Genomic DNA, 13,619 nt, shown 5'->3' with positions numbered 1-13,619 from the left:
ATATAACAACGTATAAGTAAAACAAATGGAATCAAATATAAGATCACTCATTTTCCCTACTATAAACATCTTGTTGTTTCAGTACCAATAATCTTTTTGGGTATCAGATGAGTATATTCCATTATAAACATATATCACATTTTTCAACCAATACTCTGTTGACAGCCTTCTAGGTAGTTTTCAATCTTTAACTTTTATAAGTAGTGCTGAGATGAATATTCTTGGACCTAAATCTTTGAGCGTGTCCTTACTAGGAAATATTTTTATTTCTTATTTTACTAAACAATCTGAGAAGAAAGGACTACAGAAATCTCAATGTGCTCAGTCTAACGTTGTTGTAACTGTTGATTTTATTCACTGTATAAACACTTAGTTTCACATAATATTCCATTATATATATTTGCTTAGCATTTAATCAAATTTTAAGTAAGTTTTTCCCAATGCAAATAGGTGCTTTTCAGCTGTAAGTACACATGAGAATGAGCTAGTATAAAACAAAGAGTAAGATTTTAAAATATACGTCCTAAATTTTAGAAATTAAGAAGTCTCTATTCAGTTATTCTAAACCAGAGATTGTTGTTTCCGTTGGATAGGTAGTACTTCCTTAGGTGCTTTTCAAGTTCTGTTTTAGCTGTTTATTTGGAGGGGTAGAGAGGGAAATGCTGTTTTCAGAATAACCACAAATCTTTGTGTTTTTGTAGGCCTAACTCTAAATGTTAGTCAGTCTTTGCAAATTTTAATTTACTTTATCAAAGTAATACATACATATAATTAGAGTTAAATACTACTAGAAGGTTTTTTTTGGTGGGAGAAGGGAAGTCTCCTCACCATCCTGTTCTGTTCTACAGTCAACAACTTCAAACTCTTTTTTTTTGGGGAGGGTGTCCTTTTTCTTTTCTTCTTTTCCTTTTCCTCTTTCTTCCCCCACACCTTCACTTCTCCCTCTCCCTCCTCCTCCTCCTCCACCTCCTTTCCTTTCTCCTCTTCTGCATTTAGGATGGTAGAAAATATAGCATTTCTGCAACCCCTCTTGTTCTGCCGGCTTGCCAGTATAGTTAGATCACAACACTCAACTGTCTCACTTTTTCTTTCCATTTGCCTATTTTTCTTTAAACGTTAACTCTCTTCCCACAACTTCCAACAGCCTCTGAATACAATCTTCTGCATAGTCAAATGTATCAGATTATCTCTAAGTTTCTTTACTATTATTTTGTTTCTCTGGATCTCTCTGGACTCCTGCTCCAATTTGGACTAGTTAGTCTTCAAGTCTGTTATCTGACTGCCATCCTGGAGTTCTGTTCACTTTCTTCCCAGGACTTCCCTTCACCTCTATCCTATGTTACAGTTCTATTTCCTGGCTTCTGTTCATCCCTCTTTCTTGGTTTCCTTTTTTGTTTTGAAAGAGCTTATCTTCTAGAATCTTCCTAGGAGAAAGGATACATGAGAAGCAAATTTTTTGAGACCCTACATATTTGCAAATGTCGTAATTCCACCATCACACTTGATTCCTCACTGAGCTACAGTGAGCATTTTGAGTGGAAACTCATCATCTCTCAGAATTTTAAAGGCACTGCTCAGTTTTTTTCTGATTTCTGTTGTTGCAACTGAGATGTCCAATGTCATTCAGATCCTGGATACTTTAGATATGACTTTTTTTCTTCATCTCTGGAAGTTTATAGAGTCCTCTTTTTCCCTGTGTTGAAAAATGTTATGATGCTGTAACTTGGTAAGATCTTTTTTCATTCATTGGTCTCAGTATATATTTCAATCTAAATGAAAACTCCCTCAATTCTGGGATTTATTATATTATTTATTTCCTAATTGCTTCTTTATTATTTTCTCTGTTCTTTCTAGATTTCTCTATTTATCAAATGTTAGCTTTACCTCATTAATCCTCTTTTTTTAATTTTATCACTCCTATTGACCATACTTTTGTGTAATTGTCCAAATTTCTTGTAGATTATTTCAACTCTATCCTTCAATCCTTCTATTTAAGTTTTTAATTAACCATTATATTATTAATATCCAGGAACATTTCTTATTCTGGGAATCTTCTTTTTTCTTCCTCGTTCTCTTTCTCTTCCTCCTTCTCTTCCTCCCCCTTGCCTTCCCCCTCGTCTTCTCATTCTTCTTCATTATACCATCTGTTTTTCCTTCATGGAAGCAGTATCTTTCTTTATCTCTCTGGAAATACTAATTATGATTTATTTTAAGTATTTCATCTGTTTCTCGCTTATCTTTCTACTGAGTTCCATTTTCCTTCTTGTTTCGTGCCTTTCATGCTAGATGATACAAGGATGTCTATTTCTATTTATTATTGAAGCACTAAAAAGTTTATTTTAAGATGTTAGATTTTCCTAAGATTGCCAGAGAATGTTACGTACATTTGTGGTAGGCTCTACTATAGAGTAACCTATATTAAAGAACATCAAATATTAATACCTGGAGGTTTTTATTCTGGTCTGTAGATTTACTCCAAAGAAGCTTCTTCTAATCTTCCATGCATGAAGGAGTAGTTGATTGGCTGGGAAAGGTCAGAATGGGGACCTAGCATAGAAACAAAATTTCAACCAATCTCCCTGATTTATACCTCACACCTTAGCTAGCTCATTTTATTTGTTGTCTACTTTCTGAGCTTTTCTGGGTTTCTGTTGAGTGAGGTGGCTTGCCTCTCATTGGTACCACTGTCTCTGTTCAATTGAGTTTCAAATTTATTGCTACTTATTCATCCATTTCTCATTTTCATGTATTCTAGTTGTGAGTTACAGGTGTCCTGCATTCACTGAATGCAGCGTTTATGTGTCTACTTCTTGTTTGTTTGTGTCTGTGTGTTGACACCTGATATCTTTATCCATTTAATCCAAAATATGCACCTATTTTTTAAGGTTTCTTCAACAGGAAGAAAGAAACCTGTTAAGAGGGCATTCTTGAGTTAGGACTAATGGTCCTTGATACTAGACCTTAGAAAGAATCCAAGCAGAGAATAGAAAGATTAATTACTTCAGGAAATAAAATTTTTTAGAGAATTACTCCATGAAATAAAATTCTGGGGCTTTACTCATAAAATTTCCTAGAGTGTTTCACTGTACTCCATCATTATGTGTATGACTTTTGTCTGTTATTTCAAGTCCATGATAAAATGCTGTCTCCTGCATGAAGCCATCTCTGATCATTATAACCAAATAATAATCCCCCCATTCTCTGAACTACATGGCATTCAGTGCATTATTTTCTTATGCTGGCTATTCTTTTTATATGTAGAATTGTAATTACGTATGCATGTCTCCAGCAGAAACATTTTCTGATAAATTTATTATTCCCTCTGTCCTTGAGGATTGGGTTCATATGTAATTCGTCTTTGAATAGTTCATGGCTGCTAGTACAGTGCCTGGAAAAGGGCATGTACACAATAAATGTTGAACAAATGTGTGAATGTATAGAGACTGCAACAATTTTTGATCCTGGAACGATGGAAGGCACATTTTGAGGTAGTCTATTTTGCTGTCATAAGGAAAATTTACAAAGAATGAAGCAAATGTAACTCTTAACTGTAAGTTTCTATAAGCTTTGAGACTTGAGCGTAAACTATCATGCTGTATTACAAATGTTCCTCTGAAGTTCTTCACTGAGGTTGTTACCTTCTTAGGAATAATCACATCAAGGACCTTGGCAGCATCTGCAAAACTGCTGTAGGCAAAACTTGTCTTTTTATTGCCTTTTTGCTGGACTCTCTCCCTCACATTTTCCGTGTGATCAAGTACTTGGAACACCCTTGGGAGCTTCAGCTGAATAATGAGAAAAAGTCTATTTTTTTTGGTGGGGGGTGGTCTTCCAGTGAAGACCGGAAAACCTGCTAGACAAATTCTAAAAGAGCTGTAACACTAAAAGTACAATATCTTGAGTTGAACAGAACTAGGTTTGAATGTTGCCTCTATCACTTATGGGCTGGGCAATCTCAGGCAAGTTAGCAAATCTTTCTTCACCTAAACATCCTCCTGTATAAAATGGAGAAAACATTATCCTCTACAAGATTGTCCTATCCTAAATAACATGTACAAAGTCCTTAGAACAGAAAAGACATGGAATAGATTTTCCATCGCATTTTCTTTTTCTTAAGGCATTCATTGAATTTTCCAGGAGTAATAGCATTTTTAAAGCAGATCCAGTGAGAAAGCAATGCTTAACTCAAAAGAAAACTGCCCTGGTGTGACATTTCATGATTTTTATGTCAAGGATTTCTGGAGGCTTTTTAAAACAATCCATGTTAAGGAACCTACAAGTGTGGAATCATTTTCCATGCCCCCAGTTCTCAGGGGAGAAGATATTTAGGGCAACATGATTCAGAGAGTTGAAGTAAGGCAAAGAAAACCACCTTTTCCCAATCTTGCTTGGAATTCTTTCAAGAATGTTTGGTGTGAGCAGGTAAATTTTGCTTCCTGCCTTTGTCCCACTTTCAAAGTTTATCTAACCACAGGACATAAGAATATGTATTTCCAGGGCATCTATTCTAAATACAACGTTTCTCTGTTTGTCTTTTTGAAGTTGGTGAGTCCCTAGATGATGGAGGAGGAAAAGAAAACTTTGTATCAGTAGGAAGATTGGAGTGTGGGCGCTGGAGTTGCAGGGACCTGCTATTTCAAACACTTCACAGAGTACCAGGGTGTTTGGGAAAGCAGTGCTTGGCAAGATACATCTGGCTTCTAATTAACTCTGCCAGGCTTCCCTCCCGTCCTCCAACATGTTTTCAGAGAGTTGCCAGTCATGTGTTCGAGTGTACACATTTTTTTCCTCAAGGAGGGTGGAATGGATGATTCTCCTTTCGTAAAACTCATTGGCAGTCTTAGGAAAATCTATTCTGCCGGATCTCCATCAGTTAATGCTAATGACTAATAGACTTATCCACCTTCTTTTTTTTCTCCAAGTCAAGACAATTAAACTTTTAGATGTGGCAAAAGGAAAATGCTACTTCATAACAGCAAAGTCTGTCAAAATCTGGGGAGAGGCTGGAGATTCTTCATTCTAATAATTCATTGGGATGAAAACACATAACATGCACTTTGGGAAGGGTGGAATGTGTTCAGCTCAGATGCTGCAGAAGGAAGTGTTGTTTATTGATGGCTACTGTGTGCAAGGGGCTGAGCATAAACTATTTGATGTCATCTGCCTCCTGGTCCTCTGAGGATGGTGTTAATACTTTCATTTCCAAGATAAAGGAAGTGGCTCAGCAATTTACAAAAAATGATAGAACTCATTAGGGATCAAGACAGGACCTCTGATTGCTCTTTTCTGACTATACCATGCTCCCTTTCAGAGTGGGATGGACCAGAAGAGCCACAGAGAATACTTCAAATAAATGTTTAAAGTAGGGTGTGGACTCCAGCTTTCTATCATCCCTGTAGCTGACAGGCATCATGCCACCCCTGAGAATGGGTACCTCCTCACCAGCCTCTTCCTCCTCCTTTCTGAGGGTTGAGTTGTACCCACAGTTCACTAACAGTGTGGGAGGATCTTTTCCCTTTCTTCTTTTTCTCCTCTACCTCCATACAAGAAAAATATATTTTCTCCTGGAGAGAAAAGATAGCTTTGTCATCATCTGGTCTGATTCCAGAGGCACCATATTGTAGGAATGAAAAGCTAGAGTTCCCAAGGATTCCACTTGCTGTCATGTGTGTCTCCTCTCATCACCGCCACAGAGCACCCAAGAGAGAAAATCGCCACTTGGTAAAGAATCTAGGCAGCCAGACCAGCTTAGCAAAGTGCAGACCTTCTCTGTCTGGGGTCACACGCTCATGGAGCAGCTTCTCTTGTTCTTTTTCTTAGGCTGAGCCGCAGAGGCTGCTGGCTGGACAGATACACAAAACAAGTTCACCATATTGTACACAAAACAAGTTCACCATATTGTTCAGTTACTGATGGCAGAGTTAGAGATTCTCACCCACAACCTTTAGAAAACTCCAATCCCTGGTCACATCTGCCAAGTTGGCTGATGTGGTTCTTCCTGGTCCAAGCTGGGCTTCAGTAACGGATGCAGAGCGTCATCTTATCTTTTCTGGTTACCTTGAGCCAGCCGTTGGCACAAGGCAGTATTGCCATCAAACGGGCATTTTTGTGCCATTTGTGAAAATTAACTTCCCTAATTAACTTACTCATACACGTGCACTCAGGATGAAGACATTAGGATGATTACCTAGAAAATTGCTACCTTGGTAGAGTCCCCCGTGCCCTCTTTTGCCTCTTAAATGTGCCAAGAACAAAATTGCTCTGATGACATTGTCAGATCTCTGAGAGCAAATAACTGATGTATGAAAGGATAATGCCACACACTGGCTCCTTTAACCCTAATTTTAGCTCATGGATTCTACTCAGCATGGGGTGGCCCAAAAATGATTTTCTCCATCCAGAAGGGTGCACTGGTAAGAATCAGAATTGCTTCCTGGTGCATATTCAAGCACCTTCTCGAGGACCAGGCTGCACAGCAATCATGGCTAAATGAGTTTTGCATCAATTAGGACCGCTAGGAGGGTACTCTGGGGGGACCAGTAGGAGGCCTACATTTCAGAAATAAGAGATTATAAAATTCCATTTGTTTACCCAGTCTGCAAATGCAGCTTTATTATTTCTTTTATGAACTTGGGTATCTCTATATAGAGCTTCAGTAATATAAAACATTTCTAGCCCAAGGGAATTTTATTTCCTCTGTTTGAAATTCCCTATGTGTAAGTATTGATCATTCTTAACAGGATCAAAGATTTCTGGAAAATTTTCATCTTTTCCATGGTTTTACTTCACTCATATCCTATGAGTGGGTTACTCTTACAATAAAATATATACCTTCCTCCAATTTTGCACTATGTTCTTTGTCAGGTCAGGCATGAAGAGAAGTCAGAAGACAGGGGTGTGGTCCAATGTTATTGCTACAGGGGGTAATGGTGTGTACTTCCTGCAAAAATTGGAGCTTAATTTGTATTCTGTGAGTTTATTTATTTATTTTTTAATTTTTTGTTTATTGCAGTAACATTGGTTTATAACATTGTGTAAATTTCAGGTGTACATCATTATACTTCTATTTCTGCATAGATTACATCATGTTCACCACCCAAATACTAATTACAACCCATCACCACACACATGTGCCAAATTATCCCTTTCGCCCTCTTCCCTCCCCTCTTCCCCTCTGGTAACCACCAATCCAATCTCTGTCTCTATGTGTTTGTTTGTTGTTGTTATTATCTACTACTTAATGAGGGAAATCATACAGTATTTGACCTTCTCCCTCTGACTTATTTCACTTTGCATAATTTCCTCACTGTCCATCCATGTTGTCACAAATGGCTGGATTTCGTCGTTTCTTATGGGTGAGTAGTATTCCATTGTGTATATATACCACATCTTCTTTATTCATTCGTCCCTTGATGGGCACTTAGGTTGCTTCCAAGTCTTGGCTGTTGTGAATAATGCTGCAATGAACACAGGGGTGCATGTACCTTTACAAATAGGTGTTTTCAAGTTCTTTGGATAAATACCCAGCAGTGGAATAGCTGGATCATATGGTAATTCTATCCTTAATTTTTTGAGGAATCTCCATACTGTTTTCTATAGTGGCTGCACCAGTTTGCACTCCCACCAGCAGTGTATGCGAGTTCCCTTCTCTCCACATCCTCTCCAATACTTGTTGTTTCCTGTCTTGTCAATTATAGCCATTCTGACGGGCGTGAGGTGATATCTCATCGTAGTTTTGATTTGCATTTCCCTGCTAGTTAATGATATTGAACATCTTTTCATGTACCTGTTGGCCATTTGTATATATTCTTTGGAGAAATGTCTGTTCAGGTCTTTTGCCCATATTTTAATTGGGTTGTTAGTTTTTTTGTTGTTGAGATGCATGTGTTCTTTATATATTTTGGAGACTAATCCCTTATCAGATGTATGGTTCGCAAATATCTTCTCCCAATTGTTAGGTTGTCTTTTTGTTTTGTTGATGGTTTCCTTTGCCGTGCAGAAGATTTTTAGCTTGATGTAGTTCCATTTGTTTATTTTTTCTGTTGTTTCTCTTGCCTGGTCAGACATGGTACTTGAAAATATGTTGCTAAGACCGATGTCGAAGAGCGTACTGCCTATGTTTTCTTCTAGAAGTTTCACAGTTTCAGGTCTTACATTCAAGTCTTTAATCCATTTGGAGTTAATTTTTGTGTATGGTGTAAGGTAAGGGTCTACTTGCATTTTTTTGCTTGTGGCTATTCAGTTTTCCCAACACCATTTGTTGAAGAGACTTTCTTTTCCCCATTGTATGTTCTTGGCTCCTTTGTTGAAGATTAGCTGTCCACAGATGTGTGGGTTTATTTCTGGGCTTTTGATTCTATTCCATCCATCTCTGTGTCTGTTTTTGTGCCAGTACCATGCTGTTTTGGTTACTATAGCTTTGTAGTATATTTTGAAATCAGGGAGTGTGATACCTCCAGCTTTGTTCTTTTTTCTCAGGATTCCTTTAGCTATTCGGGGTCTTTTGTTGTTCCGTATAAATTTTAGGATTTTTTGTTCTATTTCTGTGAAAAATGTTGTTGGAACTTTGATAGGGATTGCATTGAATCTATAGATGGCTTTAGGAAGTATGGACATCTTAACTATGGTAATTCTTCCAATCCAAGAGCATGGAATAGCTTTCCATTTCTTTGTGTCTTCTTCAATTTCTTTCAGCACTGTTTTATAGTTTTCTGTGTACAGATCTTTTACCTCTTTGGTTAAGTTTTTTCCTGGGTATTTTATTCTTTTTGTTGCAATTGTAAATGGGATTGTAGTCTTAATTTCTCTTTCTGCTACTTCGTTGTTAGTGTATAGAAATGCAACTGATTTTTATATGTTGATTTTGTATCCTGCAACTTTACCATATTCATTTATTACTTCTAAAAGTTTTTTGGTGGATTCTTTAGGGTTTTCTATATATAAAATCATGTCATCTGCAAATAGTGAGAGTTTCACTTCTTCCTTTCCAATTTGGATCCCTTTTATTTCTTTTTCTTGCCTGATTGCTCTGGCTAGGACTTCCAGTACTACAGTAAATAGGAGTGGTGAGAGCGGACATCCTTGTCTGGTTCCTGTTCTTAGAGGGATAGCTTTCAGTTTTTCACCATTGAGGATGATATTAGCTGTGGGTTTGTCATATATGGCCTTTATTATGTTGAGGTACTTTCCTTCTATACCCATTTTATTCAGAGTTTTTATCATAAATGGATGCTGTATCTTGTCAAATGCTTTCTCTGCATCTATTGAGATGATCATGTGATTTTTATTCTTCATTTTATTAATGTGGTGTATTACGTTGATTGATTTGCAAATGTTGAACCATCCCTGCATCCCTGGAATAAATCTCACTTGATCATGGTGTATAATCTTTTTAATGTATTGTTGTATGTGATTTGCTAGTATTCTGTTGAGGATTTTTGCATCGATGTTCATCAGTGATATTGGCCTGTAATTTTCTTTTTTTGTGTTGTCCTTGTCTGGTTTTGGTATCAGGGTAATGTTGGCTTCATAGAATGAGTTAGGGAGTTTCCCCTCTCCTCAATTTTTTGGAAGAGTTTGAGAAGGGTAGGTATTAAGTATTCTTTGAATGTTTGGTAGAATTCACCAGGGAAACCGTCTGGTCCCGGACTTTTATTTTTGGGGATGTTTTTGATTACTGTTTCCATCTCCTTACTGGTGATTGGTCTATTCAAATTCTCTATTTCTTCTTGATCCAGTTTTGGAAGGTTGTATGATTCTAAGAATTTATCCATTTCTTCCAGATTGTCGAAATGGTTTGCATATAGCTTTTCATAGTATTCTCTTATAATCTTTTGTGTTTCTAAGGTGTCTGTTGTAATTTCTCCTCTTTCATTTCTGATTTTACTTATTTGTGCCTTCTCTCTTTTTTTTGTTGGTGAGTCTAGCTAAAGGTTTGTCAATTTTGTTTATCTTTTCAAAGGATCAGCTCTTGGTTTTATTAATTTTTTCTATTGCTTTTTTAGTCTCTATTTCATTTATTTCTGCTCTGATTTTTATTATTTCCCTTCTTTTATTGATTTTGGGCTTTGTTTGTTCTTCTTTTTCCAGTTTCTTTAGGTGCATTGTTAGATTGTTTATTTGAGATTTTCTTGTTTGTTGAGATAGGCCTGTATTGCTACAAACTTCCCTCTGAGAACCGCTTTTGCTGTATCCTGTAAATTCTGGCATGTCATATTTTCATTTTCATTTGTCTCCAGGTATTTTTTGATTTCTCCTTTGATTTCTTCCTTGACCCAATCATTATTCAGTAGCATTTTGTTTAATCTCCACGTATTTGTGGCTTTTCTGATTTTCTTCCTATAGCTGATTTCTAGTTTCACACCGTTGTGGTCAGAAAAGATGCTTGGTATTATTTCAATCTTCTTAAATTTATGGAAACTTGTTTTGTGGCCTAATATGTGATCAATCCTGGAGAATGTTCCATGTGCATTTGAAAAGAATGTGTATTCTTTGGTTTTTGGATGGAATGCTCTGTATATATCTACTAGCTCCATCTGTTCTAGTGTGTCATTTAAGGCCAATGTTTCCTTATTGATCTTCTCTTTGGATGATCTATCCGTTGGTGTAAGTGGAGTGTTAAAGTCCCCTACTATTATTATATTACTGTCTATTTCTGTTTTTATGTCTGTTAATAATTGCTTTATATATTTAGGTGCACCTACATTGGGTGCGTAGATATTTACAAGTGTTATATCTTCTTGTTGGATTGTTCCCTTGATCATTATGTAATGCCCTTCTTTGTTTCTTTTTACAGCTTTTGTTTTAAAGTCTATTATGTCTGATATGAGTATTGCTACCCCAGCTTTCTTTTCATTGCCATTTGCGTGGAGTATCTTTTTCCATCCCTTCACTTTCAGTTTGTGAGTGTCTTTAGGTCTGAAGTATGTCTCTTTTATGCAGCATATATATGGGTCTTGTTTTTTTATCCAGTCAGCCACCTTATGCCTTTTAATTGGAGCATTTAGTCCATTGACATTTAAAGTAGCTATTGATAAGTATGTACTTACTGCCATTTTTTAACTTTTTTTTTCCTCAGTGTTTTAGTAGTCCTTCTCTGTTCCTTTCTGCTTCTATACAGAATTGATGATCTCTTTAGTTTGACCTCTGTCCGAAAGCTCTACTCTTTAACTCCCCTCCTCCATCATTTTATGTTTTTGATATCATATCTAACCTCTTTTTTGTGCATTTGTATCCATTACACTCTTATCATGGAAATAGATAATTTTCCCTATTTGTGGTCTTCTTTTTTCCCCTTACATAAGTCCCTTTAACATTTCTTGTAGCACTGGTTTCTTGGTGACAAACTTCTTTAATTTTAGCTTTTCTGGGAAATTTTTGATCTCTCCTTCCATTTTGAATGATAATCTTGCTGGGTAAAGTATTCTTGGCTGTAAGTTTTTTCCTTTTAGCACTTTAAATATACTGTGCCACTCTCTTCTAGCCTGTAATGTTTCTGCTGAGAAGTCAGCTGATAGCCCTATGGGGTTTCCTTTGTATGTAACTTGTCTTTCTCTTGTGGCTTTTAGGATTCTCTCTTTATCTTTAATTCTGGACATTTTGATTATGATGTGTCTTGGTGTGGGCCTCTTTGGGTTTATCTTGTTTGGGGCTCTCTGTGCTTCCTGTACCTGGATGTCTGTTTCCTTCCTTAGGTTAGGGAAGTTTTCATCTATTATTTCTGGAAATAGATTCTCTGCCCCTTTGTGTCGCTCTTCTCCTTCCGGAACACCTATAACATGGGTGTGAGTGCACTTGATGTTATTCCAGAGGTCCCTTAGCCTGTCCTCACTCTTTTTAATTCCTTTTTCTTTTACCTGTTCAGCTTGGGTAATTTCCTCTAATCTTTTGTCCAGCTCGCAGATCGTTCTTCTGTATCCTCTACTCTGCTTTTGAGTCTCTCTAGTGAATTTTTCATTTCCAGTATTGTATTCTTCATTTCTGATTGGTTCTTTTTTATATCTTCCATTTCTTTGTTGACATTCTCACTGAGTTCATCTATTCTTCTCCCCAGATCAGTGAGCATCCTAACCACTCTTTATTTGAACTCTCTATCGGGTAGGTTGCTCATTTCTGTTTCACTTAGTTCCTTTGCTGGGGTTTTGTCCTGTTTCCCTACTTGGAATGTATTCCTTTGCCTCTTCATTTAGCCTCTTTCCCTGTGGTTGTGTCTACGTATTAGGTAGGTCAGTTACATCTCCTGCCCTTGGGTAGGTGACCTTATGTAAGTGATGCCTTAGGAGGCCTGCAGTGTGCTTCCCTCAGTTCTCAATGTTCCAGGGATGACCCCTATGTGGGCTATGTGTGTCCTTCTGTTGTGGCCTGTTTGCTCTCCCTGTAGGCACCCAGGGAGGCTGAGTTATGCTCCTGGCCAGCTGTTGTAATGCTCAGCTGCTTGTAGTTGTTGTGGGACCTTCAGTCTCTTTATCAGGTGTGGGGAGCCCCAGCACATTTGGCTGCAAGTTCTAATACCACATTTGTGTTTGAGTATTTCTTTTAAGTGAGTAGGCCCCCAGCGTGGTGCGTTATTAGGCTCAGGGCCTTACAATTGCTATAAGCCTACAGCCTTCAGGTCTCTTGTCAGCTCTCTGAGGATTGCAGCCCCATGGGGCTGGCCTCAGGGACAGGAGCACCCAATTGTTTCAGGCTTTGGAAGGTGGGGCAAACCCCCTATGTGGATCTTTGAGAAGCACAAGTCTTCTGCAGCTGACAAGCCCTGCCGCCCACAGGTCCACACACACAGTCAACACAGTCCTGCCCCATGTGAGCTCCCCGACCTCCTGAAGTGGACCCAGTCTCTCCACGGCGGGAGCCCCACACACTTCACCACCGCCCCACACTCTCCACCCGCTCCTTGTGCATACCCTGTCCCACTGAAGTGGGCTCAGTTGCCAGGCTGCAGAGAATCCAGTCATCAATCTATGCAGACCCACAAGTTGCCTGAGGGCTTGTTGGGTGGGGCCAGTCTCTAGGGTGGGCTTCCTGCCTTGGCTGAGTTTGATTAAATTGGTGCTCTAGTGGGTGGGGCAGACCTGGGCTAGCAGGCCCCAGGGAGAACTCCAATGGCGTCTGTGTCAGCACGCCCACACCAGGCCACAACAATGGCCACCCCCAAAGTCCCAGTCCCTGGAAAGGTCTCACCTCTCACCGAGATGCACTCAGGGCCTATCAGGTGAGTCTGTTTTCACCAAAGCACTGTGCACCTTTCTTTCTGGTGATTTTAGGTTGCCTTCTGAAACGGGTGAGTTTGTGCGTGGGCCCTTTAAGAGCCGGTTTTAATTTCTTTGTGAGCCAGATTTTCTGGGAGTACTCCCCAATGTTTTAGTAACAGGCAAAGTCAGATATTCTGCCACTCGTCTCGATTGTGCTGAGTCCACAAAATGTCCACAGCGGGAGCAGTCCAGCTCAGGGTCCCGTGCCTCCAAGGAGGGCTGCAGACCTTTGGGCTGCTCCGGGGCAGCCATGAAGCTGGCGGCTTGTGAAGGTGGCGTTTTTTCTCTCCAGAAGGGAGTTTCTGCCTCTTCCACCTCAATTAGGATTTTCTTTTGTTGTAGGAGTTCCTCTTGTCCCGTTTTCAGTTC

The 13,619-nt window shown here is 38.7% G+C and overlaps 1 non-coding gene across 1 annotated transcript; it reads right to left on the bottom strand.

The window, feature by feature from the left end:
- Positions 1-3,822: 3,822 nt before the first annotated feature.
- LOC131405070 (U7 small nuclear RNA) lies at positions 3,823-3,884 on the bottom strand. The gene has a single exon (XR_009219930.1). It is a non-coding gene; the product is annotated as a U7 small nuclear RNA (small nuclear RNA).
- Between the last annotated feature and the right edge of the window lie 9,735 nt (positions 3,885-13,619).

This window comes from Diceros bicornis, chromosome 4 (genome assembly GCF_020826845.1).
Source record: "Diceros bicornis minor isolate mBicDic1 chromosome 4, mDicBic1.mat.cur, whole genome shotgun sequence".
In the NCBI taxonomy this organism is placed as follows: Eukaryota; Metazoa; Chordata; class Mammalia; order Perissodactyla; family Rhinocerotidae; genus Diceros; species Diceros bicornis.
The sequence above is the reverse complement of the archived record's forward strand: the minus strand, read 5'-3'. Positions and strand labels throughout refer to the sequence as shown.